Consider the following 6,827-nt stretch of genomic DNA (forward strand, 5'->3'; position numbering starts at 1 on the left):
TCAGAATGCCCTATTAATAACAAAAACCTTTATGATCTATGGAACAGGGTGCATGCTTACATTCCTGCCCAAAATCCAGGAAGAGTGTTATTAGTCTTATTTAAATAGAGCTCTTCTTTTTTTCCTCTGTACTCTTTCTGACATGCAATCTGCCTCACAAAAAAGGCAGCAATTATCCCCAATTTTTGATTCTTTTTGATTCAGTTCTCTGGTGCTCATGTGCATTCCTATAACACATCTGATGTTGATGGAGGTCTTCTGGTGCAATCCCATGGAATTCACTGCTCAGAAACCTGGCAGTGCCTCTGCTAATTCATTATGCTATAGATGTACACATTGCTCTACCCAGTGTAACCTAATGATAATGAGTTTGCCACAAAGGTGTGCTTTAATACTGTGATAAACACCTTGATTATGGTGTGACAGAGGTCTAGATCTGCTTTTCAAAACACTTTATTTCATAAATTATCTATTTACGTTCTTGTCACTGTGTGAAAAAATGCTGTTTATTTTCCTGCCGTATTACTGAAGAATTATTGCTTTGATGACAGAAGAACTGAGCATTGGAATCAGAGCACCACTTCCAAAACCAGAACTGAAGGGGTGATCTGAGAACCACAAACCAGCATTTCTGTTGTCCATCCCATTCAACATAAAGGGTACAAAAAGGAGGAACAAACAGAGTTTTGCAGAGGAAAGACTTACTTTGGGAACTGCTAAAATCAACTCTCATCCCAGCAGCTATTCAAAGCTTGTCTGGATCCAGGCAGCCCAAGTACCCTGGTCCAAGCTGGCCCTGCTTCCAGTGGACAATTGGATAGACAATCTTCACACATCCCTTCTGACCTAAATAATACTCTGATTCTATATTCTCTCAATAATGAGAAAAATGCATGAATGCCAAAAAATAACTAAGCTTCAAAATTCATTGCCGCAGAACATCATTCTGATCAAAAGCAGAAATTATTTTAAAGATAAAAGCCATCTTAATTGTGGGAATACCAAAGCAATTAAATACCAATGGCAAGTAAACGTAATAATTTGTGTTCAACCTCTAGCACTGGAAGTCCCTGCAGTTTAAATTACATGAAGCTAAAATCTTCTACCTCAGACAGCTCAGTCTTGTGAGCCTGAGCTTCTCCTGCATATAACACACTTCCTCTAATTCCCACTAAAGATGCTGGAAGGGTGGCAGCATTAAGTGGGCTTTTATCCCGACTAGTGTAGCTGCTTTTATGTACAAAAGTGATGAAAGTGAATGGTGCACGAAGTGGTGCAGGGGTGGTAAGCAAGGCAGCAGCAATACCAGTGTGAGGCAAGGCTTTTTGAAGCTAATCGTCTTCAATTAGCCTTTCACCTTCGAATAAAGACGGACTGTTACTGCCAAAAAAATGCCTCTTGAATATTCATTTAAATTAACTTCCCTTGGCCTGGTTTTGTCTTGATGGGATTTGCTTTCTCTGAGCACTCACACAGGATGGTTGCCCTGGCATGAAGGGCTGTGAATGGGACTGTCAGAGCCGTGTGCCCAGTTGTTTGTGAACAAGAAACTTTTGATTTATTCACAAAACTTTGATGTCAGAAGCAGCACACTGGAGCAGTGTGGGCTTTTTTGAGCCACCTCAGTAAAACAACTTGATTTCCAGGGAGTTGTTACCAGCCCAAGAGGATTTTAAAAGAGAAAGCTGGGAATACTGTTTGACTACAAAAACAAACAAAACTAAAAAATACATGAAACTATAAAATCAAAGGAAAGAAGACTAAACAACCCAAGTAATTCATTACACATCATTTGCACATAATTTCCCCACTGGGTTGAACTGTACCTTTCTCATAATCCATCACACATTTTGGAAAGCAAGACGTTGTGTAGTGGCCAAAACCTGCTGTCTCACACTTCCCTAGTTCATGTATTCACTTCTTCCCAGTCTTCTTGAACATCCCTGCAGAAAGTCCAGGAGTTGGCCCACGCAGTTGGAAGTGCTGACTGGCATGGAGAGATATGTCCCTGGATCTGAGACATGCAAAGCAACCAGAATAGCATTCTAAACCCTGTGCTTTAAATGCAGCCTTGACATTTTTGCTTCCCTACACCATTCTGCCTCTGGTGTCAGGCTGCTTTGTTCCAAATAAACCAGGATCATAAGGCCCCATATATCTTTTCTTAAAAGACAAAGCTCAAAGAGCCTTGTGTGGTGGGCTGACCCCAGCTGTATGCCAGGTGCTCACCACAACTGCTCTATCATTCCCCTCCTCAGCTGGAGGGGGAAGAGAAAATACAACAAAAGGCTTGTGGGTCGAGATAAGGACAAGGAGAGATCACTCACCAGTTACCATCACAGGAAAAACTGACTCAGCTTGGGGAAATTAATTTAATTTATTTCCAATCAAATCAGAGGGCTGTAATGAGAATTAAAAATAAATCTTAAAACACCTTTTCCCCAGCCCTTCCTTCTTCCTGAGATTAACTTTATTCCTGATTCTCTCTCTCCCTTCCCCCCAATCCCCTCCTTTCCTGCACCCCTCACCAGCAGCCCAGGAAGACAGGCAATGGGGGCTGTGGTCAGTTCATCACACCTTCCTCCTCAGGGGTAGGAATCCTCACACTCTTCCCCTGCTCCAGTGTGGGGTCTCTCCCACAGGAGACTGTCCAGTTCTTCACTAACTGCTCCAGCATGGGTGTCTGTCCACACGGTGCAGTCCTTCAGGAACAGTCCCGTCACCAAACCTGCTTCAGCATGGACACCTCTCTTCATGGGTTCACAGGTCCTGCCAGGAGTTTTTCCCATCACAGGCTTCCCAGCCTGCTTTGGTCACATCCACTGCTCTGGTGTGGGGCTCCTCCATGGGCTGCAGGTGGATCTCTGCTCCACCATGGACATCCATGGACTGCAGGGACACAGCTGCTTTACCATGGTTTGCACTACTAGCTGCAGGGGAATCTCTGCTCCAGTGCCTGGAGCACCTCCTGCCCCTCCCTCTGCACTGACCTTGGTGTTTGCATGGCTGTTCCTCTCACATAGTCCCACTCGTCTCTCCTGCTGCAGTTTCAATTGCACAGGTTGTTCTTCCCTTCTTAGCTCTGATATCCAGAGACACTACCACCATTGCTGATGGGTTCAGCCTTGGCCAGCAGTAGGTCCATCTTGGAGACAGCTGGTGTTGACTCTGTTGGACATTGGGGAGCCTTCTGGCAGCAGAAGACACCCTTGTAGCCATGCCACTACCCAAACCTTGCCACACAAACCCAGCACACCTTGGCAGTGTGCCACGCCCTCCTATCCCCTACCTGAGTGGCAATAGTTACACCTGACTGCCCTACACAACTTCACATGCAGCATGTCATAGTCATCTTGACAGCTCCCCAGCCCCTGGAAACCCACATAACTATTCAAGGCACATTTTGTTCCTCCACAAATCATCCACACATTTCCTTTCCTCCATAAATGCTGTGATAACAGCTGAAAAGTGAAAGCAAAATAAAGCTGTGTGATACATGTGAAATGCAAAATGGCTGCTCTGTGCTGGTACCATTTGTACACTCCTTTTCCCCTATCACCCAGAAAAAGGGGTCATCAATAGAACAAGGCAAGAACTGTAAGGGAGGGTGATGCCTTGTATTAGATGCACTGGTGCAGGCCATCTAATACATCTGGTACAGTTTACCCTAACAGCAGATTATTTTAGCCATATTTTCTTTGAAGTGCCAGATCAGAAGTTCAGAGATAATAAAAAAAGGGAGATACACAGAACTACTGAGCTGCCACTAGGGTCTCCTGCATAGGAAACAACTCCTCTGTTTCCTGAACAAGATGTGAACAGAAACCAACATCAGCTCAAGGACAAGCAGGGTTCAGGGCAAGTAGAAAGCCTCAGTTGGAGAGAGCTCTTAGTTCAGAGCCTGGTCCTATCAGTTGCCGTGTACAGTGAGGGAAGGGCTAGCAGCCTCATGAATCCTTAAGAGAAAACAAAACAAACCAGTGAAATCACTGTTACTAATGCGGACCAGCACTCTGTGTCTTTGGAAGGATCAGGAGTACAGTTTCTGCTCAGAATAGCCATCAAAAAGTGCTGCACAAGATGGAAAGGGGTACAACCACTCCCTTAGGGTGAAACTGCCCCTGGAGATGAGGGGCAGCCCAAAACCTTTCCTGTTCTGGAAAGCCCTGCAAGCTTGCTGCCTTCCTGCTACAGATGGTCATGGAAGCTGGTAGGAGAGGGTCTCTTTTTGCACATTAGTGCACTTGCCTCTGATGTGTTGACACCTGGACCCTAGTGGAGCAGCAAGGGAACAGTAATTGCCAGATGATTCTTTGGAAGATAAATGCTTTGGTCTTAGAGCCCTTGTGTGACTCTCCATCATTTATTACAGGCCTTTCAAGGCTCTGGAAGCACAGAGAGAGGATGTGGTTTAGGCATGAAGGGGCTGATCTGGAGGTGAACAGAGCTGAAACTCTCCTCTGTCTCTGTGTACACACAGATGTATACACACAGATGAATGTGCACACAGGCATGCAAGTTTATTTTCCCATGAATTTCCTTTTATACCGAACATCTGTGGAGAAGGATCAGGCTGAATCTCTGTTTGAAACAACAACATGGGTCTGTAAGCTCACTTTTCTTATCTGCCTTAAATTTATATAAAAGTCCTTGTCCCATTACCTATTTGTAGGAATGAATAATCTTCCTCTATCCCTCTGAAGATTCATCTTAGCTGTAATGGCACCAGTCCCAAGAAAGCTCCCTTTTTTTTTGAGCCAATTCTATATCCCTCAGGGGTTAAAATTCATTCATATCAGGATGGGAAAGAAATCTGTTCTTTGTGCAAGTGTTTCACACTAGATAACATCAGATCTGGCTGTCAGATCTCTAACACATGACTGAGAATAATAATAATCATGAGAGAACATATTGCACATCATCTTTGATCCAACCAAAACAATCCCCAGGCTCTTCCTCTATGCCCTGTGGCCTCAGCCAGAGCTGAGATGGTTAGATCAGGGTGAGGATGATCATGGCCCCTGTGGTGGAGCACAGCAGGGCTGGTCTCATCAGCATGCCAAGAGAGGCCTATCCCAAAATGGAAAGCACCACAGAAGGCTCATTTTAATGCTCTGTAGATGAATAAGACTGCAAACCAAAAAATATATCATTATCTGGGCACATCTTGTAATTCTTGTTCAAACATTTTGGGTAATTTGCTGCTACTTTCAACTTGTCTGTCCCCCATGTGGCAATTTTTGACAAAGGGGAAACAGTAAGTGATCTATTCTTGGAACATTTTCCATTGCTTATTCAGACCAGACTCTAATTCAAAGGATAAAATCCCCATACAATCAGGGGTATGAATAGCACTGTCTGGTGGAAATCAGTCCACTGTTTAGTAGCAGGCTGGTTACGGTTCGTTACCTCTCGCCCAACCCCAGAGCTTTGGGGATGGGGAAGGAACCTCCCAGGGAAGCAAAATGAGTCAAAGATCAGTATCATCAAATACAGCTTGGGCACACATTTGTCACTGACCACTCAGAAATGATGAAGAAAAAGCAAGGAAATGCACCAAAACCGTCTTTTTCCTACCTGCCTGCTTGTCTGGTAATAGGACATATCTGATGCAATAATGTCTCAAAACTGCCACTTAAGATCACTCGGGACTTTTTATAGGATATAAACCTTGCTCTGAAGTTTCAGAATTTTTTGTTACTACCAAGAGCAGCTCTGCATTGCCATTAATGGATATGCTGAAAAAGGAGGGGCCACAGTCTTGCCTGCAGACCTGTCTTTGGTCTCCTGGGAGCAGCTGTGGGGCTGAGCTGTTCCCCTGCCAGCTGAATGGAAAGGCTTCTGCATTTTCCAGGGACAAAATTCCCCCTTCAGGGGATGCAGATGTGGGCAATGTTTGACATACAGAATTTGATACACACTTTTTAAATGTCAAAGGTGTAGATAGAGGGGATCCACTTGCAGAGGAAATTTGTGATTTTGGTGTTCATGGGAATCATAGAGTCATGTGAATGTTTGGGTTGGTAGGGACCTTTAAAGGTCATCTGGTCGAACTTGTGTGCAATGAGCAGGGACATCAACTAAAATCAGGTTGCTCAGAGCCCCATCCAACCTGGCCTTGAATGTTTCCAGGGAGGGATCACCCCCCAACTCTAAGGGCAACTTGTTCTAGTGTTTCACCACCCTCATTGTAAGAAACTTCATCCTTTTATCACCACCCTCATTGTAAGAAACTTCATCCTTATATCTAATCTAAATTGATTCTCTTTCAATTTAAAACCATTGCCCCTTGTCCTACCACAACAGACCCTGCAAAAATGTTTGTCCTCATCTTTCTTGTAGTCCCTGTTAGGTATTGGAAAGCTTCAATAAGGTCTAACTGGAGCCCTCTCCTCTCCAGGCTGAACAATCCCAACTCTCTTAGCCTGTACTCACAGGAAAGTTGTTCCATCCCTCTGATCACCTTCATAGCCCTCCTGAGTTCAATCCAACAGGTCCGAGTCGTTCCTCTGCTGAGGACCCCAGAGATGGATGCAACACTCCAGGTGGGGATTTCACCAGAGTGGAAAACAAAGAGTGACTTTTTTCTCCCCTCAAAACAAAATCAAACCCAAAGCCCTAATATTTACGTATAAAAAAACCACTTGTTACCTACAAGTAACTATCTGACTAATTCCAATCATAAACACATCTCATCAACATCATCCTTTTTTCTCTGATGAATTTGATGAATTCAATTGCATTTCTCTATGTATGCAATAAATGTTAATAAAACCATACCAGGGAGATCAAGAGTGCCTTGTGTCATGTATTGACACTTCCTTATT

The sequence above is a fragment of the Corvus cornix genome, chromosome 5 (assembly GCF_000738735.6).
Source record: "Corvus cornix cornix isolate S_Up_H32 chromosome 5, ASM73873v5, whole genome shotgun sequence".
NCBI lineage: Eukaryota > Metazoa > Chordata > Aves > Passeriformes > Corvidae > Corvus > Corvus cornix.